Source organism: Lissotriton vulgaris, chromosome 8 (assembly GCF_964263255.1).
Source record: "Lissotriton vulgaris chromosome 8, aLisVul1.2, whole genome shotgun sequence".
Classification (NCBI taxonomy): Eukaryota; Metazoa; Chordata; class Amphibia; order Caudata; family Salamandridae; genus Lissotriton; species Lissotriton vulgaris.
In genome coordinates this window covers 1,107,537,202-1,107,565,033 of record NC_141696.1, presented here as the reverse complement: position 1 = coordinate 1,107,565,033, position 27,832 = coordinate 1,107,537,202, and the positions used below count along the sequence as shown (strand labels likewise).

The 27,832-nt window shown below is 45.6% G+C and overlaps 1 long non-coding RNA gene across 1 annotated transcript; it reads left to right on the top strand.

The window, feature by feature from the left end:
- Positions 1 to 16,348: 16,348 nt before the first annotated feature.
- On the top strand, positions 16,349 to 19,430 carry LOC147698322 (uncharacterized). Its single transcript, XR_015299197.1, has 3 exons — positions 16,349 to 16,432; positions 17,184 to 17,312; positions 19,105 to 19,430. It is a non-coding gene; the product is annotated as an uncharacterized LOC147698322 (long non-coding RNA).
- The last annotated feature ends 8,402 nt before the right edge of the window (positions 19,431 to 27,832 follow it).

Genomic DNA, 27,832 nt, shown 5'->3' with positions numbered 1-27,832 from the left:
GGTTTTTGTATAGTGTAGGGGGTCGTGCTGGGGGTAGGGTTTTAGAGTTTAGGGTAGTGCAGTGGTGTTTGTGTAGTGTAGGGGTAGTGTTTTAGGGTTTAGGGTAGAGCAGTGGTGTTTATGTAGGGTAGGGGTCGTGCTGGGGTAGTGTTTTAGGCTTTAGGGTAGTGTGGCCGTGTTTAGGTAGTGTAGGGGCTTGTGCTGGGTATAGTGTTTTAGGGTAGTATAGTGGTGTTTGTGAGGTGTAGGGGTCATGCTGGGGGTAGTGTTTTAGTGTTTAGGATAGTGTAACGGTGTTTGTGTAGTGTAGGGGTTGTGCTGGGGGTAGATTTAGGATTTAGGGTAGTGCAGTGGTGTTTGGGTAGTGTAGGGGGTCATGCTGGGGTAGATTTAAGGTTTAGGGTATTGCAATTGTGTTTGGGTAGTGTAGGGGGTCGTGCTGGGTTAGTGTTTGAGGGTTTAGGGTATTGCAGTGGTGAATGGGTAGTGTAGGGGGTCGTGCTGGGGATAGATTTAGGGTTTAGGGTACTCCATTGGTGTTTGAGTAGTGAAGGGGGTCATGCTGGGGGTAGTGTTTTAGGGTTTAGGCTATTGCAGTGGTGTTTGTGTAGTGTATGGGGTAGTGTTTTAGGGTTTATGGTAGTGGAGTGGTGTTTGTGTAGTGTAGGGGTTGTGCTGGGGTAGTGTTTTAGGCTTTAGGGTAGTGCAGCAGTGTTTAGGTAGTGTAGGGGCTTGTGCTGGGTGTGGTGTTTTAGGGTAGTATAGTGGTGTTTGTGTAGTGTAGGGGTCGTGCTGGGGTAGTGTTTTAGGCTCTAGGGTAGTGCAGCAGTGTTTAGGTAGTGTAGGGGCTTGTGCTGGGTGTAGTGTTTTAGGGTAGTATAGTGGTGTTTGTGTAGTGTAGGGGTCATGCTGGGGGTAGTGTTTTAGGGTTTAGGATAGTGTAGCGGTGTTTGTGTAGTGTAGGGGTTGTGCTGGGGGTAGATTTAGGATTTAGGGTAGTGCAGTGGTGTTTGGGTAGTGTAGGGGGTCATGCTGGGGTAGATTTAAGGTTTAGGGTATTGCAATTGTGTTTGGGTAGTGTAGGGGGTCGTGCTGGGTTAGTGTTTGAGGGTTTAGGGTATTGCAGTGGTGAATGGGTAGTGTAGGGGGTCGTGCTGGGGATAGATTTAGGGGTTAGGGTACTCCATTGGTGTTTGGGTAGTGAAGGGGGTCATGCTGGGGGTAGTGTTTTAGGGTTTAGGCTATTGCAGTGGTTTTTGTGTAGTGTATGGGGTAGTGTTTTAGGGTTTATGGTAGTGGAGTGGTGTTTGGGTAGTGTAGGGGTTCGTGCTGGGGTAGATTTAGGGTTTAGGGTAGCGCAGTAGTTTTTGGGTATTGTAGGGCGTCATGCTGGGGGTAGATTATGAGTTTAGGGTACTCCAATGGTGTTTGTGTACTGTAGGGGTAGTGTTTTAGTGTTTAGGGTAGCACAGTGGTGTTTGGGTAGTGTAGGTGGTCATGCTGGGTGTAGTTTATGGGTTTAGGGTACTCCAGTGGTATTTGTGTAGTTTTGTGGGTTTGTGGTTGGGTTAGTGCTGTAGGGGTTTCAGGTAGTACAGTGCTGTTTGTGTAGTGTAGAGGGTCAAGTGGGGGTAGTGTTTTAGGGTTTAGGGTAGTGCAGTGGTGTTTTGTGTAGTGTAGGGGGTAGTGTTTTAGGGTTTATGGTAGCGCAGTGGTGTTTGGGTAGTGTAGGGGATCGTGCTGGAGGTAGATTTAGGAATTAGGGTAGTGCAGTGGTGTTTGGGTAGTATAGGAGGTCGTGCTTGGGTAGTGTTTTAGGGCTTAGGGTAGTACAGAGGTGTTTGGGTGGTGTAGGGAGTCGTGCTAAGGTAGTGTTTTAGGGCTTAGGGTAGTACAGATGTGTTTGGGTAGTGTAGGGAGTCGTGCTGGGGTTGTGTTTTAGTGTTTAAAGAAGGGCAGTGGTGTTTGGGTAGTGTAGAGGGTCATGCTGGGGGTAGGGTTTTAGGGTTTGGGAAGCGCAGTGGTGTTTGTGTACTGTAGGGGTAGTGTTTTAGTGTTTAGGGTAGCGCAGTGGTGTTTGGTAAGTGTAGGGGTTCATGCTGGTGGTAGTGTTTTATGGTTTAGGGTAGCGCAGTGGTGTTTGGGTAGTGTAGGGGGTCGTGTTTTAGGGTCATGCAGAGGTGTTTGTGTAGTGTAGAGGTCGTGCTGGGGTAGTGTTTTAGGGTTTAGGGTAGTGCAACGGTGTTTGTTAAGTGTAGGGGGTCATGCTGGGGGTAGCGTTTTAGGGTTTAGGGTAGCGCAGTGGTGTTTGGGTAGTGTAGGGGGTCGTGCTGGGGTTAGTGTTTTAGTGTTTTTGATAGCGCAGTGGTGTTTGGGTAGTTTAGGGGGTCGTGCGGGGAATAGGGTTTTAGGGTTTAGGGTAGCACAGTGGTGTTTGGGTAGTGTAGGGGGTCGTGCTGGAGGTAGATTTAGGGTTTAGGGTAGTGCAATGATGTTTGGGTAGTATAGGAGGTTGTGCTGGGGTAGTGTTTTAGGGTTAGGGCATTACAGATGTGTTTGGGTACTGTAGGGAGTCATGCTGGGGTAGTGTTTTAGTGTTTAGGGTAGCGCAGTGGTGTTTGGGTAGTGTAGCGGGTCGTGCTGGGGGTAGTGTTTAAGGTTTGGAAAGCGCAGTGGTGTTTGTGTACTGTAGGGGTAGTGTTTTAGGGTTTAGGGTAGCGCAGTGCTGTTTGGGTAGTGTAGGGGGTGATGCTGGGTGTAGTGTTTTAGGGTTTAGTTTAGCGCAGTGCTGTTTGGGTAGTGTAGGGAGACGTGCTGGGGGTAGTGTTTTAGGGTTTAGGGTAGCACAGTGGTGTTTGGGTAGTGTAGCGGGTCGTGCTGGGGGTAGTGTTTTTGGATTTGGGGTAGTGAAGTGGTGTTTGGGTAGTGTAGGAGGTCGTGCTGGGGTTAGTGTTTTAGTATTTTTGGTAGCGCAGTGGTGTTTGGGTAGTGTAGGAGGTCGTGCAGGGAATATTGTTTTAGGGTTTCTGGTAGCATAGTGGTGTTTGGGTAGTGTAGCGGGTCATGCTGGAGGTAGATTTAGGGTGTAGGGTAGTGCAATGATGTTTGGGTAGTATAGGAGGTTGTGCTGGGGTAGTGTTTTAGGGTTTAGGGTAGCACAGTGGCATTTGGGTAGTGTAGGGGTCATGCTGGGGGTAGTGTTTTAGGGTTTGGGAAGCGCAGAGGTGTTTGTGTACTGTAGGGGTAGTGTTTTAGTGTTTAGAGTAGCGCAGTGGTGTTTGGGTAGTGTAGGGGGTAATGTTGGGGGTAGTGTTTTAGGGTTTGGGAAGCTCAGTGGTGTTTGTGTACTGTAGGGGTAGTGTTTTAGGGTTTAGGGTAGCGCAGTGGTGTTTGGGTAGTGTAGGGGGTCATGTTTTAGGTTCATGCAGTGGTGTTTGTGTAGTGTAGGGGTCATGCTGGGGGTAGTGTTTTAGGGTTTAGGGTAGTGAAGCGGTGTTTGTGTAGTGTTGGGGGTTGTGCTGGGGGTAGCGTTTTAGGGTTGGGTAGCGCAGTGCTGTTTGGGTAGTGTAGGGGGTCGTGCTGGGGGTAGGGTTTTAGGATTTACGGTAGCGCAGTGTTGTTTGGGTAGTGTAGGGGGCCGTGCTGGGGGTAGTGTTTTAGGGTTTAGGGTAGCACAGTGGTGTTTGGGTAGTGTAGCGGGTCATGCTGGGGGTAGTGTTTTAGTGCTTATAGTAGCACAGTGGTGTTTGGGTAGTGTAGGGGGTAGTGCGGATGTAGTGTTTTAGGGTTTAGGAAGTGCAGTGGTGTTTGTGTAAAGTAGGGGTCATGCTGGGGGTTGTGCTATGGTTTAAGGTAGTGTAATGGTATTTGTGTAGTGTAGGGGGTCGTGCTGCGGTATATTAAGGGTTTAGGGTAGTGCAGGGGGGTTTATGTAGTGTAGGGGATCGTGCTGGGGGAGATTTAGAGTTTAGGGTAGTGCAGTGGTGTTTGTTTAGTGTCAGGGGTTGTGCTGGGGTAGTGTTTGAGGGTAGTGCAGTGGTGTTTGGGTAGTGTAGGGGGTTATGCTGGGGTAGATTTAAGGTTTAGGGTAGTGCAATGGTGTTTGGGTAGTGTAGGGGGTCGTGCTGGGGTAGTGTAGGGGGTCGTGCTGGGGTAGTGTTTTAGGGTTTAGGGTATTGCAATGGTGAATGGGTAGTGTACGGGGTCGTGTTGGGGGTAGATTTAGGGTGTAAGGTAGTGTATTGGTGTTTGTGTAGTGTAGGGGGTCTTCCCGGGGGTAGTATTTTAGGGTTTAGGGTATTTCAGCACTGTTTGTGTTGTGTATGGGATAGTGTTTTAGGGTTTATGGTAGTGCAGTGGTGTTTGGGTGTTGTAGGGGTTCATGCTGGGGTAGACGTATGGTTTAGGATAGTGCAGTAGTGTTTGGGTATTGTAGGGGGTCGTGCTGGGGGTAAATTATGGGTTTAGGGTAGTCCAGTGGTATTTTTGTAGTTTTGCGGGTTCGTGGTTGGGGTTAGTGCTTTAGCGTTTTCAGGTAGTACAGTGGTGTTTGTGTAGTGTAGAGGGTCATGCGGGGGTAGTGTTTTAAGGTTTAGGGTAGTGCAGTGGTATTTGTCTAGTGTAGGGGGTAGTGTTTTAGGGTTTAGGGTAGTGCAGTGGTGTTTGTGTAGTGTAGGGGGTAGTGTTTTAGTGTTTAGGGTAGTGCAGTGGTGTTTGTGTAGTGTAGGGGATCGTGGTGGGGGTAGGGTTTTAGGGTTAAGTATAGTGCAGTGGTGTTTGTGTAGTGTAGAGGGTAGTGTTTTAGGGTTTAGGGTAGCACAGTGGTGTTGGGTAGTGTAGGGGGTCGTGCTAGAGGTAGATTTAGGGTTTAGGGTAGTGCAGTGGTGTTTGGGTAGTATAGGAGGTCGTGCTGGGGTAGTGACATAGGGCTTAGGGTAGTACAGAGGTGTTTGGGTAGTGTAGAGATTCGTGCTGGGGTAGTGTTTTAGTGTTTAGGGTAGTGCAGTGGTGTTTGGGTAGTGTAGGGGGTCGTGCTGGGGTAGTGTTTTAGGATTTGGGAAGCGCAGTGGTGTTTGTGTACTGTACGGGTTGTGTTTTAGGGTTTAGGGTAGCGCCGTGGTTTTTGGGTAGTGAAGGGGGTCTTGCTGTGGGTCGTGTTTTAGGGTCATGCAGTGGTGTTTGTGTTTGTGTAGTGTATGGGTCGTGCTGGGGGTAGTGTTTTAGGGTTTAGAGTAGTGCAGCGGTGTTTGTGTAGTGTAGGGGGTCGATTTAGGGTTTAGGATAGTGCAGTGGTGTTTGTGTAGTGTAGGCGTTTGTGGTGGGGTAGATTTAGAGTTTAGGGTGGGGCATTGGTGTTTGTGCAGTGTTTGTCGGTTTGTGCTGGGGGTAGTGTTTTAGGGCCCGATTCACAGAACTAACTTAAGACAAAATCCTAAACTTACTACTTTTGGTATTCACAGAAGTTAGGATCTTGTCTTAAGTTTGTCTTAAGACAGACTTAAGACAGACTTAAGACAAAATCCTAACTTAAGTCTGTCTTAAGTCTGTCTTAAGACAAACTTAAGACAAAATCCTAACTTCTGTGAATACAAAAAGTAGTAAGTTTAGGATTTTGTCTTAAGTTAGTTCTGTGAATCGGCCCCTTAGGGTTTAGGGTAGTACAGTGGTGTGTGTGTAGTGTAGAGGGTCATGCTGGGGGTACTGTGTTTTAGGGTTTAGGGTAGTGCAGTGGCAATATTGTAGTGTAGGGGTAGTATTTTAGGGTTTAAGGTAGTGCAGTAGTGTTTGTGTAGTGTAGGGGTTTGTGCTTGGGGCAGTGTTTTAGGGTTAAGGGTAGTGCATTGGTGTTTATGTCGTGTAGGGGGTAGTGTTTTAGGGTTTAGTGTAGTGCAGTGGTGTTTGTGTAGTGTAGGGGCTCATGCTGGGGGTAGTGTTTTAGGGTTTAGGGTAGTGCAGTGGTGTTTGGGTAGTGTAGGATGTCGTGCTTTGGAAGTGTATTAGGATTTAGAGTAGTACAGATATGTTTGGGTAGTGTAGGGGGTTGTGCTGGGGTAGTATTTTACTGTTTAGGGTAACGCCGTGGTGTTTGGGTAATATAGGGGGTTATTCTGGGGGTAGTGTTTTAAGTTTTAGGGAAGCGCAGTGCTGTTTGTGTACTGTAGGGGGTAGTGCTCACCAGGAAGTTAACCGGAAGTCTACTGCTGGTATTGAAAGTGATTGTTCAGTCTGCATGTCAGAATTTTCAAATTTAATAGAAGAGGATTTGAGATGTCTCTTAAAACATGCCATAATTTTTCTTTCCACAGCACTAACCATAATTTCTAGGACAAAAGTAACCTCCTCATTGTATTCCATTTTACATTAAATGTTTTAAGTGTTACCAGTTTATTTCAATCAAGATGGCTTCAGGTGTGCCATACCTTTGTCATTAGTAAGGCTGTTAGTGCTCTAGTTGTTCTTTAGAACACTCTGGGAAGCTGCAGTAGAACACAAAGCAATCAACTGACAGGCTGGTCCTGTTAAAATATAACAGGAAGATATTTGAGATCTCACTTCAAACATGTCCTAATTTTTCTTTCTACAGCACTAATCATAATTTTTATGACAAAATTACCCCCTTATGTTGTTCCTTTTTAAATTAAATATTTTAAATGTTACCAGCTTATTCCAATCAAGATGGCTTCAGGTGTGCCATAATTGTGTCAATAGTAAGGCTGTTAGTGCTCTAGTTGTTGTGTAGACCACTCTGGGAAGCTGCAGTAGAACACAAAGGTATAAATTGACTGTCTCTGCCCTTGTTGGATGTACATGTTTTACTGACAATGTCAGACTTCATTATCAAATGACTAAGAAAGATAATGTGAATCTACAGAAAATATGCTCTCATTTTAACTTCTGGAGTACCTTCCAAACCTCTATGGGACAAGCATGAGAAAATAGTTTTCTCTCAAACATGATTCATGATATCCCAGCAGAAGGCATTTTCACATGGTCAAATCACCTTAGAACACACCACAATTCCTAAAATGAGTATGGTACCTAAAACAAATGATTTATAATGTAACTAAAGTGTTAAAATCTTCTACTAACTGCAATGCTTTTTAATGAGATGCTATCATGTATATTGGTCCCAAGATGGCTGCCAACACTTCTTGGATGAAGTCCTGACAGCCAATCAGATCTCACGATGAGATGTGTTGTTAGGCTCCGCCCAGATATGTATGTACATTTTTGAATAATTATCTAAAAAACTACTGAACAGATTTACACAATTAAAGGAGAAGACACGAGTCTGAACTAAGGACTACCTCTTTGCCAAATTTGATGTAAATCCATTCCGCAGTTCAGGCTGTAGCTGAGACTAAAGGTTCCTATGGAAAATTGCATGGGGAAAACACGTTTTGGTAACCCCCTTTTTTCTCGGCCCCCGCTTCACGAATTACCCTGATACTATCAGGATAGGAGCGCTGCGGACCTGGTCATTAGTTTTGAAAATTTCGTTAATATTCGTAAACGGGCGCCAAAGTTAATCCAAATAGAATGTTGCGGGTTTCCTATGGAAAATAGGTTCTAACTATAACTACCTACTGGCGACCGGCAGGAGGTACTATATATATATATGTTACCTACTGATGGTCGCCAGTAGGTAGTTATAGTTAGAACCTAGGGGCATATTACCAAGCAATAGCGATAATTATCGCTATTGCTTGGTTAGAGACAAAAATTTACCGCTGAGCTGAGGCAATTTTTATCGCAGATAAACCTTGGTATTACCAAGGTTTATCGCAAATGCAATAAAAATCGGCCGCAACGCATGAGTATCGCTGAAAAGTCAGCGATATTCATGCATTACCAAGCTAATGCTCTTAGCCATGTTTTCTACCTCCCATTGGATAACATGGCTAAGAACTGCTCAGGGCAGGTGTTAGCTTTTGGAGATATTCACGCTTAGCGCGAATATCTCAAAAAGCTGGTAATAGGAGAAAGCGATGTTAGCGACTGTTTCCAGTCGCTAACATCTTGGCACGCCCACTTTGCATGTCATTAGTGATAAATATCACTGACATGCAAAGTGGGGCCCAAGATGGTCGCTATCTCCTACTAGCTGTCGCTAACTGGTGTTAGCGACAGCTGCGTAATAGGGAGATCATTTTATCTCCGCTTTCTTGGCTTTTAAAGCCAAAAAAGCAGAGATAAACCCCCTTGATAATAAGCCCCCTAGTCATTTTTTGATTTGCCAATAACTTTGGCGCTGTTTGACTAATCATCATAAAATTTTCAAAACAAATTGTTCACTTAGGTCAGCTCCTGTCATGAAAGGGGTTCTGAGAAAAAAGGGGGGTTCCAAACATGTTTTCTCCATATTAATTTTGATGGGAAACCTTAGACTTGGCTACATCCTTAACTGCTGAACAGAATTACACCAAATTAAGCAGAGAGATAGCTCGTGGCCCAGAAAGCAGTATTTTTTTTTAAATGGTGTAAATCCGTTCAGTAGTTTTTCAGATGTTTAAAGATTTACAGATTTCAGGACACAAGTGGACTTCATCCTCTGAGCATGTCATGAGTGATGTAATATGTGATGTCATCAGTAGTGCATTGCGGGGGCGCGAGTTATAGTTAGCTCTACTAGCTATAACAGCCGAATTTCTCTGGTTTTATACGGGTGAAATGTCCACCTAACTATAACGTCCCTGAAAGCTATGTTTTTTTCCAGTAAATTTCAAAGGTTTTTTTAAATGCTAATCGCTAAATTTAACCTCCATAAAACCTATGGTTTTTACAGTGAAAAAAAAAATAATATATATATATATATATATATATATATATATATATATATATATATATATATATATATATATATATTTATATACATACATACATACATACATATATATATATATATATATATATATATATATATATATATATATATATATATATATATATATATATATTCACACAAAAAACCATAGGTTATAGACCATATATAGTTAGGAATTTGCATTTACAAAACCTTGAAAATTCACTGAAAAAAACATAGGTTATAGACCATATATAGTTAGGGATTAGCATTTAAAAAACCTTATTTTATTTGCACAAAACCATTGAAATTCCATATATAGTTAGTTGCACTAACTATATATCGCGGACCCGCAATCCACTGCTAATGATGTCACATATTACATCATTCATGACATGGTCAGTGACATCACTGATGACATCACTGATGACATCTCAAATGACATCACTGATGACATCACTGATGACATCTCAAATGACATCACTGATGACATCACTGACATCTCATTTGACATTACTGATTACATCACTGATGATATCATTTATGTGATAATACATCTTCAGACTCTAATATAACCTTAGATACACTAAGTGTAAACAGGCACTCACAGACTGTCACACATCCATGGAGTTACTCACACACCTAGTCAGTCATGCAAAGAATCAATCACATCTCCATTTCCTCAACTATACAGTTATACACACCTTACTTATTCAAACATATAGTAACACATATTTACTCTCTTATACAATCCTTGATACAAGTTCACAATGATTCATACAGCCACTCACACATTGCCGAACCCCCCCCCAAATTTTCAGGGGCTGCTCAGAAACAAAATGTGCCATTTTCCTGAAAATTTCAGCCGATTCCGTCCACAAACGCCAAAGTTATTAGACATAGAATTTTCAGAAACCCCATAGGGAAAAAATCCTAACTATATATACCTACTGGCGACCGCCAGTAGGTAATATATATATATTTATATATATATATTACCTACTGGCGATAGCCAGTAGGTATATATAGTAAGGACCTAGTTACCATAGGAAATTCCGAACATTCTATTGGGAATAACTTTGGCGTCGATTGAGGGATCTGCCTGTAATTTTTCTTAAATTTGCCTCGCTGCGCTCCGCTCCTTCCCTGAAAGTTTCGGGGGGATTTGTCAAGAGGGAGCTGAGAAAAAAAGGGGGGTCCCAAATCGTGTTTTCCCCATGTTAATTTCCATTGGGACATTCTGACAAGGCTACAGCTCGAACGGCTGATTAGAATTACACCAGATTTGGCAAAATGGTAGCGACTGGTATGCAGCAGTGCCTTTTGTATGTTTGGTGAAAATCCCTCCAGTACTTCTTGAGTAAATTGAATTTGAAATTTTTTAAATGGCATTTTCTATAGGACCTTTAGACACTACTACAGCCCGAACGGCTGAACGGATTTACACCAAACTTGGCAGAATGGTAGGAAGAGGTATGCAGTAGTGCCTTTTCTATATTTGGTGAAAACCCCTCCAGTAGTTGTTGAGAAATTGAATTTGAGCAAATTATATATCTATATGCGCTCAACATTCTATTGAGAATAACTTTTGCGCCGATTGAGGAATCTGTGTGTAATTTTCCAGAATTTTGTCCTGCTCCGCTACGCTCCATCCCTGAAAGTTTCGCGGGGATTCGTCAAGCGGGGGCTGAAAGGGGGGTCCCAAAACATGTTTTAATCATGTTAATTTCCATAGGGACCTTTAGACATGGCTACAGCCCGAACAGCTGAATGGAATTACACCAAACTTGGAAAAATGGTAGGGCCTTGTATGCAGATGTGCCTTTGCTATGTTTGGTGAAAATCCCTCAAGTAGTTCTTGAGAAAATTGAATTTGAAATTTTTCAAATGGCATTTTCTATGGTACCTTCAGACACGGCTACAGCCCGAACGGCTGAACGGAATTACACCAAACTTGGCAAAAATGGTAGGGACAGGTATGCAGTAGTGCCTTTTCTATATTTGGTGAAAATCCCTGCAGTAGTTGTTGAGAAAATTAAATTTGAGCAAATCATAAATCTATATGCGCTCACCGTACGCGTACCGTACACTTACGTGCGCGTACCCTTACGCGCGCGAGCGAGTTTCTGATTAGCTGGCAGTCAACTGTCAACATTCCAAACTGTCCAAACCAGGAAGTGTTGGCCACCATCTTGTTTTTCAGGAGAACTGAGGCACAAGAGAGCCCAAAACAAGAGTGGAAAACACAAAAAGGGGGCAGAGTAGAGACCCCCCAACCCTCTAGCCCTTCTCCGGGGGTCCCAAAAGGAACCCCAAAGGCAAAAAAAAAAAAAAATTGAAACATTTGCGGGGTACGGAAAACATGCGCGTACGGTACGCATACCGTGCGCATACCCCGCGATTTTTAAAAAATATATATTTTTTTGCACTTGGTGGTCCTTTTGGGACCCCCTGAGAAGGGCTAGGGGTCAGGGGGTCTCAACCCTGCCCCCTTTTTGCGTGTTCCACTCTTGTTTTGTGCTCTCTTGTGCCTCACTTCTCCTGAGAAACAAGGTGGCTGCACAGGTGGTCCCAGACGGATAATAACATATATAAACGTTATCCACTAATAGAATCAGCATTTACAAAACCTTTGAAATTTATTGAAAAAAAATATAGGTTTCACGCCTGATATAGTTAGGAATTAGCATTTAAAAATCCTTGCAAATTCACTGAAAAAACCATAGGTTTCAAGCCTTATATAGTTAGGAATTAGCATTTAAAAAACCTTGCAAATTCACTTAAAAAAACCATAGGTTTCAGACTTTATATAGTTAGGAATTAGCATTTAAAAAACCTTGCAAATTCACTTAAAAACTATAGGTTTCAGGCCTTATTTAGTTGGGAATTTGCATTTTAAAAACCTTGCAAATTCACTTAAAAAACCATAGGTTTCAGGCCTTATATAGTTAGGAATTAGCATTTAAAAAAACATTGAAATTGCTCCTATATAGTTAGTTGTACTAACTATATTTCGCGCACCCGCAATCCACTGCTGATGATGTCACATATTACATCATCCATGACATGGTCAGTGACATCACTGATGACATCACTGGTAACATCTCAAATGATATCACTGATGGCATCACTGATGACGTCTCATTTGACATCACTGATCACATCACTGATGATATCCTTCAGGTGATAATACCATGCACCTCCTCACACTCTAATATAACCTTTGATACACCCACTGTTAAATACAGACTACCATTCTTGAAACAATTGACACACCAATACCAGTTACTACATACGTACTCACTGATTCCTAGGTCTACACACACATTAACTCATTCACCCGTAGAATCACTTATACATACAGTCACTCATCAATACAACACTATCATATGCACTCATACACCTATACGGTCACTCACACACTGCCACTCATCCATGGAGTTACTCACACACCTAGTTAGTCATGCAAAGAATCAATCACACTTCCACTTCCTCAACTATACTGTTATACACACAACACCTTACTTATTCAAACATATACTAACACATACTTACTCAATTATACAATCACTGATATAAGTACACAATGATCCATACAGCCACTCGCACATTCACTGGCTCTCATGTATAGTCATTTATATATGCCAACTCTCACATGCACTGTGTTTTACATATGTACTTACTTGGACATGTAGCACTGAGATATCCATTTACTCACCAACACACCCATGCACACATTCAACCGCCCATATAGCTGGTTCAACATGCACTCTTGAACTCATACACCTAGTGAATCAACTGCTCACACATCTATGCACAGAGTCACACACCACCTAGCCACCCACACACACACTCAGTCTTCCATTCAAATACTTGGGCAACCAATCAACAACCCATATAACCACTCATATAGCTACTGATCAACACATGCAGCAGCTTACACAACAACAGACATACTGATTAAGCATGGGCGAATTTTGCGGATCTCGCGTTCGCGAATTTTGCGGATTTGCGGATTCGCAATCCGCAAAATCCGCGAATTCCCGCGAATTTGCGGATTTTTTTGTGTTCGCCCGTGTTTCTGCCAGTTCGCGAGGGTTTTTACAATTTCCCAATTTGCGAACTTACCTGTCGGGTCGCAATTTTTGCGAACTTGTTGTTTCTACATGTCCAGCCTGTTTGGGACACTCTTCTTCATCACTGCCACTCTCTGTCACCACTGCCACTCTCTGACTACTCATGCCACCCTCTGGCCCACCCATGCCACCCTCTGTTTCATCACCACACCCTCTGGTTGTCCAGTGTACATTATTTTCGGCAAAGCAAAGCACACCTTCCCTGCCTCAAGTGACCTGAATTAATTTGGGGCTGATTAATGTGTCACAGAATATTTTTTTAGCTGGCACCTGCTTCCTTAGTGCGCCCTGATTAGTGATCTTTTGCACTTGCTAAGTGCTTTCATTGTTGCAAAATTAGTTACAACACCTGCCCTGCCCCAACTGACAATAATGAATTAGGGGCTAATTAATGTGTCACTGAAAGAATTTAAAGTTCCAGCCTGGCACCTGCTTGTCTGCTCCTTTAGCTGTAAATCAGGACCTTTGTGGCATACAGTTAAGGTCAGAGCAGGGTCACACAAAATAGTTGCAAGCAGGCAACCGAATTCTGGAGGGCCCCCTCAGGAAGCACTACAAAGAATCGTTACAAATCATGAGGTTGACCTTTTGCACCTGCTCATTGCTTTTGCTTTTGCTGAAATCGTTTTTCGGTTTTTTTCGCGCTATTCGCGGGGCGCGGCGTCGTGCGAAACCGACCGCGGAAGCCGCCAATTCGTGCGAATGAGCATTTTATTTTTTTGCGGCTTGTTGTTTCGCGAGTTTTTTTGCAGTATTCGCGAGCCGCTTGCAGCGCAACACGCGAATTTACCCCAAGGTCGAGTACGGGCGCGGCCATTTTGTTTCCGTGACGTATTTCCGTTTCCGCCCGCTATGTATAATCTCGCGCACTAAGCGCATTGCGAGTAGAGGTTCGCACGAGATCGCGCGGGAAATCTACAGGTTCGCACGAGATCGCGAGGAAAATCTCGCGCGAACTTTCTTTCGCGCTCGTGAACGGGCGCCGGCCATCTTATTTTTCATTCATTTCCTGTGTCTGGGCATGGTGTTTAATCCTCTTGGTATCTTTGCCATCCTTTGCTTGTTTTCAGTTTTTTTTTTTACGATTTTGCTTCTTATCTATCCCTCTCTTTTCCTAGCTGTATATTTTTGTCTTTTCTGCTTTTTTTCTTTACTTTTAAACTACTTTTTTAAACTCTTTTCTTTTCTTCTTCCCTATCCTATTCTTTCTTAATTTTCTACTTCTTCCTACCTTACCTGCCCAGACCATGGTCAAGCCAGGCGCCGTGAAGCTGCCCAGGCACTTGAGGGCCGCAGCGGCGGCGGGGAGTAGTGCTGGACCCAGTGGCAGGACAGCATGCGGGAGATTGAGGGGGGAGCAGGTGACGCGACGGGAGATCTTCAGCCCGGAGGAAGTGGGCGCGCTGGTCTACTTCGTCCAGCGCCGCCTGCCCAGGACCATCGCGGGAGGCGGCAGGATCGCGGCCGGCGGCTACAACATGCGGGAGCGCCGGAAGCGGTGGGAGAAGGTGTGCTGGGCCATATCCCACCTCTACGGGGTCCAGCGCACCTACAGCCAGGTCACCCATCGCTGGACGGACCTCCTGGACCGCGAGCGCGACCTGCTGGACCAGCTCGGCTTGGAGATCCCCGGGCTTGGTGAGTAGTAGTAGCCATTTAATCACTCACTACTATGATGTTTTCTCCTGCTCTGTGTTGTTGTATTGCAAATATTTGTTTTTTACATGGAGCAAGCCAATAATGCCGCTGATGACGATTACATTGTAGTTAAATTATATTTCAAAATCTTCTGTGCATTTCAGGTGCACTGCTCTCCTTCTCAGTGGCGTTGCTACTATGCTTATTTGTTTTCTATTTCGTGGTCTCATTGGCCTGAGTAACTATTATGTATGAGTGTACTTTACAGAACTGCGTAATGCTAGACACTAGGGGGCAGATTACATTTACAAGCCCCTTGCGCCACGTTTACGTTGCCTTGCGTGACGCAACAGCGGCGTAAACGTGCCGCATCCCTGCGAGTCATTTACAGCATGACGCATCTAGGGAGATGCGTCATGTTATAAAGCCATGGGCCTGCACCACAATGGGTGCGTTCCTAGTACGCAGGGTGGGCGCCGCGGTCCAGCGGCTGTGCGCCTCGCAAAATTGCCTGCGTGAAATGTACAAGATTTAACGCAGGCACTTCTGCGACGCTGCTACGTCAATTCAATTCCTTATGTCTGCTCGAAGCAGGCGAAAGGACTGACACAGCATGTTAAGTATTGGGTGGCCCTGAGCATTACTGGAGTTGCATTGCGTTGGCGACGTGACTCCAGCGATGCGCCGCTCTTACGTGACGAGATGCCTCACGCAAGTGCCTACCCTTGCGCCAGGGCGCGCCGCATTGTAAATGAGGCACATCTGCCGTGTCGCAAGGGTAGTTTTGCGTGACGCATTTGATCTGGCGCATCTCTGGAGATGCGCTAGAACGCGTAAGTAAGTATGCCCCTAAGGGGCAGAATTGCAATTACCGTCGCATCCCTGCAAAGTAGCAGGGATGCGCCATTAATTGTGCGGCCCGCTACCACCACCAAACATGGTGCGCCGTATTTGCAATGCGGCGCACCATGGGCCCAAAACGTCACCGAAGCTTTACTGCTGGAGTTGCGTCGCAACGATGGCGCAGCTCCATCAATGCTCTGGGGTACCCTATCTCCCCAATGCTGGGTCAAGCCGTACGTCTGCTTCAAGCAGGTGCAGGGTTTGTGTGACGCATCATTGTCCTAAAGGTGACTGATTGATATTTTGTAGATTTCCCTCAGCCACTATTAGGATGTGTTCCAGCGCAGGAATGCCCTCCCTTGCGCCGGAACGCCCCCTGATGGCGCAGGGCTTTATAACGGGATGCATCTCCCAAACGCGTCACGTTGTTATAATATTATACGCCGCACCATGGCGCCCTTTTTTGTTTAGCTGCTGCGTCACAAAAGTCACGCAAGAACGGCGCAAAAGAGCCGCAAGGGCTTAAATCTGCCCCTTCCTTTGTAACCCTGACAATAAGAAAAATAGTGGCGGTGGATTGATAGTTTGACTATTTAAATGACTGGTAATGTAGCAGGCAACTGTTAGTGTTGTCACTGATCTGACTGAAATCACAATGGAGTTTGTCTGTCACTTTGCGTCTTGCCTGCGGACTGCTGCCTGCCAGTCCTAGGTGAACGTTTCAGTACTTTGTTTAGTGAGTTACGTGACTTTCGAAGTCACAGGTCCGCAAATAAATGAAAAGTAACCATAATCAATATAATTTCGCAGAAATATTTTGTTATTGTTCTTTTGAAATGTTTGATTTGGTTGACATTGACAAGCAACAATCATCCATGTTTTCTGTTCTTTCTTTCATGTTGTACGTCAGCTCCCCCCAGGGGCAAGAGGAGGACACAGGAGCAGCAGGCGGCGGATGCTGTTCATCAACAGGGCCAGGATCGGGCAGGCGAGGGCTCCTCTGCTGGCCCCAGTAAGTTTTCATTTTAGACTAGTACCCATTTTTCCTAGCGTTCCTCATTTGACTTTTTTCAAAATTGTCTTTGCTCTTCTTGTAGACTGTATCTAAATTCTTATCCTGCCTCTACTATGACTCCCTGTGGTATTACTAGATTATTCTTATTAGTCTGTCTGTGTAGCTAACTAAGATTGCACGGTTGGCGAAACTCCCATGATTCTAGTCAGCAATAGCTCTATCAACTTAGTGCAGTCCTCTGGGATTGTCCATAATGTCTTTTGAACTGTTCTATCTGGACTCATGCTTGCAAAAATTGCAAAACCTTTCGCTCAGTCACTCTAGTCTGGACCAAAAAACACAGATTGTATTTAAGTTTAAAAGCTTTATTAAAAGTAAACACATTTATTAAAATGAAGTCATAATAAAACTAAACGTTTAACTGATAATGGAAAAGTGGTTAGTGCTGACGATTAATTGAAGACATTTCTTGTGGTCGAGCCGAGCTCTCACCTGGTTTCAACTTGATCTTGTTGTTAGAAGTCCATCTTCTGTCTGTGTGGAGAAAAATGGTGCGTGTTAAAAAAACAGATTTCATCAGTTGTGCCTAAAAGTGCAGCAAGACAACCTTCCCTGGAAAAAGGGACATTTTTTTTAAGTTTAACGTAGACAGTCACAAATTACATTGTTTTCACATGTCTTCATTCCTAGACCAAATACTAGTGACTAGTGAGTGCTTCATTCTAACATTCCTAAATGTACTTTGTAGGTGGAACATCTGGTGGCGGGGCCAGTGTGGAGGTGGTGGTGCTTGACACGGAGGCGGAGGGCGATTCTTCAGGGGAGGAGGCGGCGGCGGCAGCTGTGAGAGTTGAGACGGTGGTGGTGGCGGCCAGAGGTAAGCTCTTATATATTCCTTACTTATTGAGATTGAAGACTAGCTGGGAAGGCAAGAATATGAGATGCATGGCTGGGTGAATGATGAAGCAATGATGGGTGGAAGGACAACAGCCTGGGTGGGTGACACAGAAACTGTATGTGTCCATATACCTGGATCATGCTACTATCTGACTCTTAGATAGCATATGTGTATCTAGAGCAGGGGTACTCCTAGTACGGCCCGCGGGCCGGTGGTGGCCCGGCAAGCCTTCGTTGGCGGTGCGCAGACCTTGCAGACAATCACTGCTCCCCCGGCCCCCACAGAGCAGAGGCTTTTTTGTATTTCACCTGTTAGCGCCCCTGCATCTCCACTCTGACAATCACTGCTCCCCCGGCCCCCACAGAGCAGAGTGGAGATGCAAGGCCACAAAGAGGTGAAATAGAACAAAGCCTCTGCTCTGTGGGGCCGGGCAAGCAGTGATTGTCAGGGTGGAGAAGCAGGGGCGCTAAAACAAACAAAGCCTCAATAATATGTTAATGGTCTTTTAAAGACCTGTTAAGTACTTTGGTGTTGTTGTCTGTGTGTGCGCGTTGAGGAAGCGGTCTCAACCCGGGCTGAAGGCTGACACAGATAGACACACACACAGTGAGATGACAGAGGGGGAGGGAGAGGGAGGGCAGGAGGGAGAGAGAGATGGAGGGAGGGCAGGAGGGAGAGCAGGAGGGAGAGAGATGTATGTAAATGCTGGGTCTGGTGGCTCAGTGGATGAGGGCATCTGCTGCAGGGACCTGTGTGCAACCTCATGGTCACAAGTTATCGTTTTGCTTTAGCCCCGCCCCCTCTGACTCCGCCCCCACCAGTGCGGCCCTCGGCCCCAAACTACACTGTAAATGTAGCCCCTGAGAGAAAGTTTGTGAGTACCCATGATCTAGAGAGAGTAGATGGTCAGTGGATGAACTAAGTGTAACTTTGAAGAGCATGTAACACTGCACCCGCACGTCCGTTCCAGTGTAGGAAAGGCAAGGAAAAGAACTTTTAATTTTGTCCAAATACTACCATAAATAGTAGCAGTAGTTTGTATTGCAAGCACTGCATAGATCCGGTTATTATGGTGGCCACTCCCTACCTCTCTTAATAAGTTTAGTAGTACTCAGTCATTCATGTGTGGATGTATCACTGGTCACTCAATAAAAAGCAAAGCACCTAAAGTCATCCCATATATAAGCAAAAACATCCCATGTGAAGTGATAGATAATCAGATTATTTATCTTCTTCAATTTTCCATTTCTAGTACTCATTTCCACTGTAGGGTGAAAGTTAAATTAATTAAGCAGTAGCCCTTGAGTTGTAACAGAGTATTCTCAGTGCCACCCGTAATAGAAAAGTAAGAGATTCACCACCTGCATGTACTGGACGGGTACAGTAACGCAACGGCAACGCAAGTCTAGGTCACTCCTCATGGCGTGCGTCTCTTTTTCTCGGGTGCAAGTTTACCGCGCTGGCATTATGCCGGCTTGCAGAAAATAACGTACCAATTTTCCAAAACAAGAGATAAGAAGAAGAATAAGACTGGTGTACTTTCATAGTCGACTCCAATGGAAGTCCACAGTGCTCATAGAATTTGTTCCTTAAACTCCCACTAATGTTAGAGCAAGGATGAAGAAGTGTGAGGTTAGATAGATACTGGCCTCAATAGTTATGTAATGCGCTTGCAAGTTGCTAGTTGTACTGCAGCACAAATTTCTGCTGAATGATTGAGTTAATCTTAAAGAGCATTGGTTACAGACTATGTCTTTCTTTCTTCATATAGGTTCTCCTTCCAAACGAACAAGGAGGAAGGAGCTGGCTAGAGCGGCCCGGCAACGGAGGATCGAGGCCACTGTTGCGGAATATCGGCGGCTGGTGGCCCTGGAGGACGTGGAAAGTGTGCAGTCGACAACTACGACAACGTCGTCTGCATCGGCCTCCGTGGCCCCACGGGCTGCCACCCAGCACAGTGGTCCACCGAGACTGAGCCGGGCTGCCAAAGGCAAACGCCACCGCCGAGCAGCAAGGCCAACAGCTGCTTCTCACAGGCCTTGCACCTGCAAGGCAGTGAAGGCACGCCTGCGCCGCACTACCCTGATGGTGTCCCGCCTTCAGCAGGAGCTCGCCTTGCTCCGCGAGGAGCATGATGCCCTGGCCCAAAAAGTTAACAGCATCCACCCATAGTGTCCCTTGCCCCTTTTTTAGAGACTTTTGGGGGGTGGGAATTGGGAGTTGGGTTTTTGGGGACTTTTGAAGGACAATCGTTGGGGTTAGGGAGGGTCTTGCGGGAGATTATTTTGTTAGGGATATAAATATACTTTTTCAAACTTTATCTGAGCATACCTGTTTTTTACTGCTTGCCTGGTGGGTGGGGGTTTAACGTTGACTGTTTTCCTGAAAGTTTAGTTCCATTTTCTTCCTTTAAGTGTAAATGCCCAAATGTTTTCAACACTAAGTGCCTCTCACAGACTAAGTGAAGTGAATCCAAGAGTCCTAGGACTTTAGTAGTACTACCTTCAGTCTCTCGTCTCTCGTACTAATACTCCATTATACCCCCAAACCACCAAACGCTTATCTTACCTGTAATTTGTGTTTGAAAGTAGGGCTAGGCCCAGGGCTGGCTCCACGGGAAACACCGAATAACGTTGGCAATCTTGGTCGGATAAAATTTCCTCATAGCGGTGGTACTAGTGGTGTGACACAGTGGCAGTTGCATGCCTATGAAAAAAAAGAAAATGAAATCTGGTTTGTCCTCCTGAGCAATTCAACGGTACAACTGAGAATATAGCAGGTGACAGAAGTACAGTAGAGCAGTGCCACATTGTAGCCTAACAAATGGTAAAGTATAACTACTAATTCGGTTGAAGTTCTTTCACATTAGCAATGGTTCTTTGTCAAGCAGAGTAAGAATATATCATCGACAACTGTGGAAAGAAAGAATGCGACAGTACAGGGCCTGTGTGGAATTATTGATAACGATATTCAACATAAGGTCTCTGTAGCCAGATACCCGAGAGCCTTGCTGGTCACTATAAATCCATTCACAACAACACTCAATGGGGTTGGTCTGGAAGGTGTCAGGTTTACTCCCCGTGATCCAGTCGATGCAAATATGGTTCCACCTCCAAATGTCACCAACACCCAGAAGTGTAAACACAGGGTGTTCGAGGCATTAGGCGGGGGAGAAAAATAACAAACTAAAATAAAAAATGTGGGATGGGTAAAGGTAGGGTCAGCAGGGAAAGGATACCTGTAAGAGAAGACAAGACAGGCATCAGTGAAGTGATGTCCTAACATACAAGGGTACTCTCATATAGTCTCACTAAATAGTCTGCAAGTCTCCCGCCTACTCATGGGAAATGTAGTTTCATAGTACGGTAGGCGCTTAGGGGCTGCGTAACCTGACAGAAGGTATAGTAGATAGAAAAGGAGAAATTGCTTTTTTTCTAGGTGTCCCCTCACTCACCAGGGTTGCCCCTTGGTGACATGCTTCATCATTGGGGCCATCCCAGTCCTCTACGGCCTGGGGCGTGCTGCGACTTGCGAATTACGTAGGAGCACTTACAAATGACTATGTGTGGTGCAGATAGTGGAGTGGACTAAGTGATGTGTTAAGGGATCAATGTAGAAGCCGAGAGAGAGCCAAGAAATGCAGTCACAGTCAGAGAAAAAGGCAAGGGATACTGTATCTATGTGGTTGTAGTGGTCCTGTTGGAAGTGGTAAGTAAGTTGCCCGCAGAAAAAAAATCCTCCTATTAGCGGCACTCCTCCATTGCAGCCGACGCTTCGTCCACCGATGTTGGTCACCAGAAGACACCCTGTCCACTGCCTGCCTGATGCTGAATTGTGGCTCGCTACTGTGAAGCCTGACTCCATCCTTTTTTCCCCATTGCAGAGACTGAAACCCGGCCTGTAATTATTCAACGAAAAACAGGAAGTGATATAATATTACAACACCACTGATAAATAAATATAAGGTATGTAGGCTGTGGAGTGCAAAAAGTCACAATTTGTTTTTCCTAGTAGACAGTACAATGTTTTTGAAAGTGCGTACTCTGAGTCACCTTTTGAAGGATAAATAAGTATGGGCAAATTAATGTAGCGGATCTTGCCCCTCAAGCTAGGTGTACTGTAAACTGTGTTTTAGAACAAAAATAGATCTTCCTAGCAGTGCTCCCACCCAGACCCTTACTAAAGCCAGTCGCAAAAATGTAGAAGACCCCCAATCAAATCTCAAAAAACGAGGCCTAGCAGAAAACTGGTGACAAAACTTACTGTGAAAGTAAAAGTAGGCCGAAGTACCCTAATTACCCATTACCCACCGTGGATTGCATTCAAACCACTTGCAAGCAACCAAGCAAAAGTAGCCATAGCCAGCATCGCTCCAAGACTCGAAATCCCCCCCACTCAAACACATGCAATAGAAATACTGCTAACCCTAACGAACCCTAAGTTAAGAATAGTGGCAAAGGCTTTCTTTAACTATGCCAAATCCCCCCTTTCCCACCATGGATTTTCTTCAAATGACTTGCAACCAAAATTACACATTCTCACGAGTGCTCTAAGACCCCAGAACTCAGTTTGAAAAATCTAGAACACCCCGATACACATGCAATCCTGCTGCTAGGGCTAACCCTAACGAACCCTAAGTTACAAAAAGTGCCAAAACTAAAGGCTTTTCCGCGCGGATTTTGTCCCAACCACTTCTACCCGGTATTAGACCTTCCCAGGAATGCCCCAAGACCCGGCAACCCACCCGCCAAGAAGCGTAACACCCCCAAACAGGCCAAAAGCAAAATCTCATACTTGCAATATTTCTGGGCCTTCGGTCCAAACGCGCTGCGTAGCTAGGCCATAAGTCGGGGTTGGCACGACGGATTTCCTGAAAAGCAAATGCAATCAAGATTAGAGTGTCCCAGCAGTGCTCCCAGACCACGAAACTCACCCGCAAACAGACGGAACCCCCCCTAAGAGCACCTCAAAGGCAAGCAAGTCATCAAAAACACAAAAAAAATTCCGCCTGGGATTTGGTCCAAAACACTTTTATCCGGTATTAGAGCTTCCCAGCAATGGCCCCAGAGCCGTCAACCCAGGAGAAGACGAGTAGAAGACCCCCAAACAGCCAAAGAGCAAAAGTACAAAAATGGGGACTTTTTCACAAATTTCCCAAATCACTCCGCGCGCGCTCTGCAGCTAGGCCCTAAGTCCCCTCTGCCACCATGGATTTGCTTCAAACCTCTTGCAAAGTAAAGTATATATAGCCAGCAGTGCTCCCAGACCACGAAACTCACCCACAAACACCAGGAAGCCCCCCAAACAGGCCCCCGAAAACGCTACATAGAGCAAAATGTGAGAAATAGCCAAAAAAAAATCGGCCTGGATTTTGTCCCAACCACTTCTACCCGGTATTAGACCTTCCCAGGAATGCCCCAAGACCCGTCAACCCACCCGCCAAGAAGCATAACACCCCCAAACAGGCCAAAAGCAAAATCTCATACTTGCAATATTTCTGGGCCTTCGGTCCAAACGCGCTGCGTAGCTAGGCCATAAGTCGGGGTTGGCACGACGGATTTCCTGAAAAGCAAATGCAATCAAGATTAGAGTGTCCCAGCAGTGCTCCCAGACCACGAAACTCACCCACAAACACCAGGAAGCCCCCCAAACAGGCCCCCGAAAACGCTACATAGAGCAAAATGTCAGAAATAGCCCAAAAAAAATCGGCCTGGATTTTGTCCCAACCACTTCTACCCGGTATTAGACCTTCCCAGGAATGCCCCAAGACCCGTCAACCCACCCGCCAAGAAGCATAACACCCCCAAACAGGCCAAAAGCAAAATCTCATACTTGCAATATTTCTGGGCCTTCGGTCCAAACGCGCTGCGTAGCTAGGCCATAAGTCGGGGTTGGCACGACGGATTTCCTGAAAAGCAAATGCAATCAAGATTAGAGTGTCCCAGCAATGCTCTCAGACCACAAAACTCACCCACAAACAGACGGAACCCCCCCTAAGAGCACCTCAAAGGCAAGCAAGTCATCAAAAACACAAAAAATTTTCCGCCTCGGATTTGGTCCAAACCACTTTTAGTGCTTCCCAGCAATGGCCCCAGACCCGTCAACTCACCTGCAAAGAGGTAGAACAACACCCCCACAAGTGCTGAGTCTTTCTTCATTGGGCGTAAACCAGCCCTCTGCTTTGATGGAAATAGGAGTCTGGAGGAGGAGGATAGAGGAGCATGTTCTTCTGAACTTGTGAACCTGAGGAATGCAGACTGCGGCACCTTCAAATAAATTAGCAAACAAGTGAAGACAGTTCTGCTGATGGGCTTGTTTTTGTGATTATCTGATTAAAGTTTGAATTATATTAACTGTGCACAACAAAGAAAGACAGACACACAGGAATAAAAGTGAATAAGGATGAAAAAGAAAGTTATTGATTCGTTGTCTCATTTTCAGGGCTCGAAGTCGGTATCACGGTCCAGGAATAAGAATAAGGCTTCGTCATCATACTCTGCGAATTCAGCCAGGGTGAGGTCAGTGCCACCTGACAGAGTAGAAATTCCCTCATCTATGTTGCTGGCCACCTCCTCTTCATCCGGCACGCTCTCTCGTACTCTTATATCTGGTGGTATGAGGTGCTGATTCATCTTGATCATTGTTAACCTCTCCACATTTTTGGGCGAGAGGCGGCTCCGTTTGGGAGTTACAATCCCACCAGCCGCACTGAAAACCCGTTCAGAAGACACACTTGCGAGTGGGCAAGACAAGTAGTTTAAAGCCAGGTTGGTGAGCTGTGGCCACAATTCTTTTTTCCCATGCCAATACGCCAATGGGTCAGAATTAACATAGACCTCTGTGGAGTCATTCAGATAGTCCTTCACCATCGACTCAAGGTCCTCCTCCAAGGTTCCTCCACTTTGCGTAGCTCTTGCTGTGCCTCTGACCTTTTGAGAACCAAACCCACGCAGAGCTAGCCAATCCTCTTCAGCCTCCAATGTTTCTGTTGTCTTTCGTGCAGATGATCCGGTTGCCGGTGTCTTTAACGGCTGAGAGGTCACTTGTGCCACAGCCACAGGTGCAGAAGTGGATTGTTTTGACTGGGGATGGCCTGCTGATGTACTGCCATTTCCTTCAATTTCCAGCCGTTCTGTTTCAAACTTCTTGGCTGACAAGGCTAGCCAACGTTTGTACTTTGTAACATCTTCATCACCAAAAGCAAAGAATGCTCTGCCTGCCAGCGCCTTTTTGTAGCGTGGATCCAGAATAGTAGCACAAATGTAATGCTGTTCTGAGTGGATCTTTTTAAGACGTTCATCACCTTGTAGGAGCTCTAATAATTGCTCAGCCAGAAGCAAAGAGTCTTTCTTTTTGTCTTCTTTTCCAAACACAGAACACACCTCCTTCAGTTGGTCCTCCAGCATGTACAACAATGGGATAGCTTTTCCCAAATTAGAGTCCTCCTTGCTGACTGCACGCGTGAAGACCTCAAAAGGACGAAGCATGCGTGTTAGGCTTTCAACTATGTTCCATTGCGGCCCACCCATCCTCAGCTCCTCTATACCCTCTTTCAAGAAATATTGATCGAGTTGCGTATACTGCTCATACAGACGCTCAAGCATGTAGAAGGTTGAGTTCCAACGTGTTACCACCTCCTGGATGAGTGCTTTCACTGGCATTTGACATTGATATAGCATGCTCCTCAGCTGCTTCCGGGCCTTAAAAGAATGCCTGAAATGCTTGCAAATTTTTCGGCAGTTCTCCAATACACTGTACGCTGCACTGCGTTTATTACCCAAGAATTTTTGGACAACCAGGTTTATACAGTGCGCCAAACACGGCACTCTGAAATAGTAACCGTCCCTCATGGCCTTAACTATATTGGAGCCATTGTCCGTGGAAACATAACCAACCTTGCGTTTTAGTGGGGACAGACAGTTAAGGACCTTTGTGTTAAAGACATCCAAAATGTTTTCTGCTGTGTGACGTTTCTCCAAACCAAACATGGCTAGTGTTGCATGTTTCCAAGCACCTTTAAAAACAATGTTAGTGTCAACACCTGAGTTTAGCTTTGCTTTAGCCCCTGAAAAAGAGACCCAGTGTGCAGTGATGCACATGTAATCAGCGCCTGCGCCACTGGTCCACATGTCTGTTGTCAGATGTATAGTGTGAACAGCACTCTTCTGCAAAGCTGCCCCAATCACCTTCAGAACATCTTCATGTAGTGCTGGAACCGCAACTCGGGCAAAATAGAACCGGCTAGGAACCTTCCATTTAGGGCAGAGCGCTGTCACTAATTCTAGAAAACCAACCCCTTCTACAAAAGAAAAAGGGAGAAGGTCCAGAGCTAGCATTTTAGCCAGCTTAGTGTTATACAGACGGGTCATTGGGTGGTTGCGTTCATATTGCGCTTCTGTAAACAACATCTTTTTAATGTTGCCCTGGACCAATGATTTACGGGATGATGATGATCTCTTCGACCCAGTTACGCTCGCTGATGAACTTTTCCACATTGATGTCTCACTCTCTCCCACACTCTTAGTGTGGCTCCCATGGGGTGTGCTGCTGACATGGGAACTGGGTGTAAGTGAAGTGTTTGAATCGTCTTCTTCTACCTCCTCGTCATCAGCAGATGACAAATCAACGTTTTCATTACGTGCAATTCCGGCTTGCTTGACCGCCTCTAGGTGCGGAAACCATTGGACAGCGTGCCTTCTCTCAAGATGACCTCTCTGGCCTCCGGTACCATAGTTAGAACCAAGCTTACCACGACTAAATCGAAGCTTACAAAGGCTACAAATGGCTACGTTTTCCTTTTTTGGGCAAACACTAAAGAAGTCCCAAACTGGGGACTTGAAATGTCTTCGGGGGCCGGAGGAGGCGGCGATACTGGTGGTGGTGGTCCTGCTGCTAATGACAGATGAAGTGGAGGATGTGGATTGCCGAACTTCAGTACGTTTTGCACTTTCACCACCACGAATTGAGGTCGAGGACGAGGTGGGTACCTTCTTGCGGAGAAATATGGAAGCGGTAGGTTTTGGTGTACTACTTAACTCCAAATCTAATGATTCCATTTCCATTGCCTCCTCGCCGACATCATCATCACGCTCAGCAGCTTCTCGGGATAGGGTCAAAATGTCTCTTTGCTGCATGCCCGGTGGGGCTGCAGTGACCTTTGTGATGACTGGCTCGTCGTCATCGTGAGAGGCTTCATCACCAGCAGTATCTGTCACTTCTTGTTGAGCCTCATCACACTCCATAGGTTTGAGTTTTTGGACGACCTTCCTTTTACGCTTAGGTACCGGTGTCAGATCATGGTGTGCCTCACTGTCAGACCGCAGTTGTGTTTCCCAAGACAGATCACTTTCATCAGAACGAGGTGGGCTTGAAGAAGATGTAGACACCCCCCTTGATCTTTTCCTTGCTAGGGATGTGGAAGACAATGAATGATCATCAGGAGGAGTGGCTTCCAATGATACCTCAGCTTCATTGTCGATTTCCAAATGTGCCCCTACTTCGGGAGGAACAACTATTGTGGGCACTTGTGAACCTCCATGCACCTTTGCTTGCGCATCTCCTTTTGCTGCCTCTCCTTCCACATGTACTTGGGCGTGTACTTGCACATGGTGTTGTTGTTGCGGCTGTGGTTGTTCAACACTTGTCAGATGAGTTACAACAACCTGTGTTGATTCAGGGACATTGCTGCTACTTTCTTGCGATGAGCCAACATCACTGGTCGATGGTGATTGGAGAAGTACACTGACTGCCTCTGAAGCACTCAAGGGCTTTGACTTAAGTTGGCGTGGTGGTGGAGGCACTGAACCCAATGGAGCAGGGGTGCTGCTCTCAGCTTGGTCCCCAGCAGATCCTGCTGCTGCAGGCGTACTTTTTTTTTTGCTCCCAAAAAAAGTGGCGGGTGGCACACCAGCCTCCTTGGTAACTTGCTTCTTCTGCTCCTTACTAGCAACTTTCTTGCTAGAGGAGCTACGGAGAACTTTCTTTGGGGCCATCTTCTTCAGAGCAGGTCAGACAGCAGGCCGCAGTTGCACGAATTGTAGAGTTGTCTGAGGCCAGACGTGACGTCGCGTGACGTTATGCTGCACACACACACCGCTGCAGGACTTCTTCCTGGCACTGGTGGTTCTCTTGAGTCTTGTGCACCTAAAAAAAATGGAAGACAGAGGAACATCAGTTCAGTTATAGAGCACAAAAAAATCGAAAAACACTGCAAAATCAGCACAATCCCAATCCATCCATGCCCTCCATAATGTTTAAATTCAAGACAACCCACAGAAAGACTAGGCCCATGCAAGACTCACTACCCCTGGGCATAAATAAAGGTTGAAAAGTAGGCAAAATGGTTGGAGGCCTAACAACAAAGCCTGCATTTAAAATGGCCACTTGCCTGCCAGCACATGGCCAGTGCCTGTAGCTGCACTCAAAATGGCCACCAGCCACATGGCATGTCCCTCCCCATGAACAACCCCAAAAATCGAAAAACACTGCAAAATCAGCAC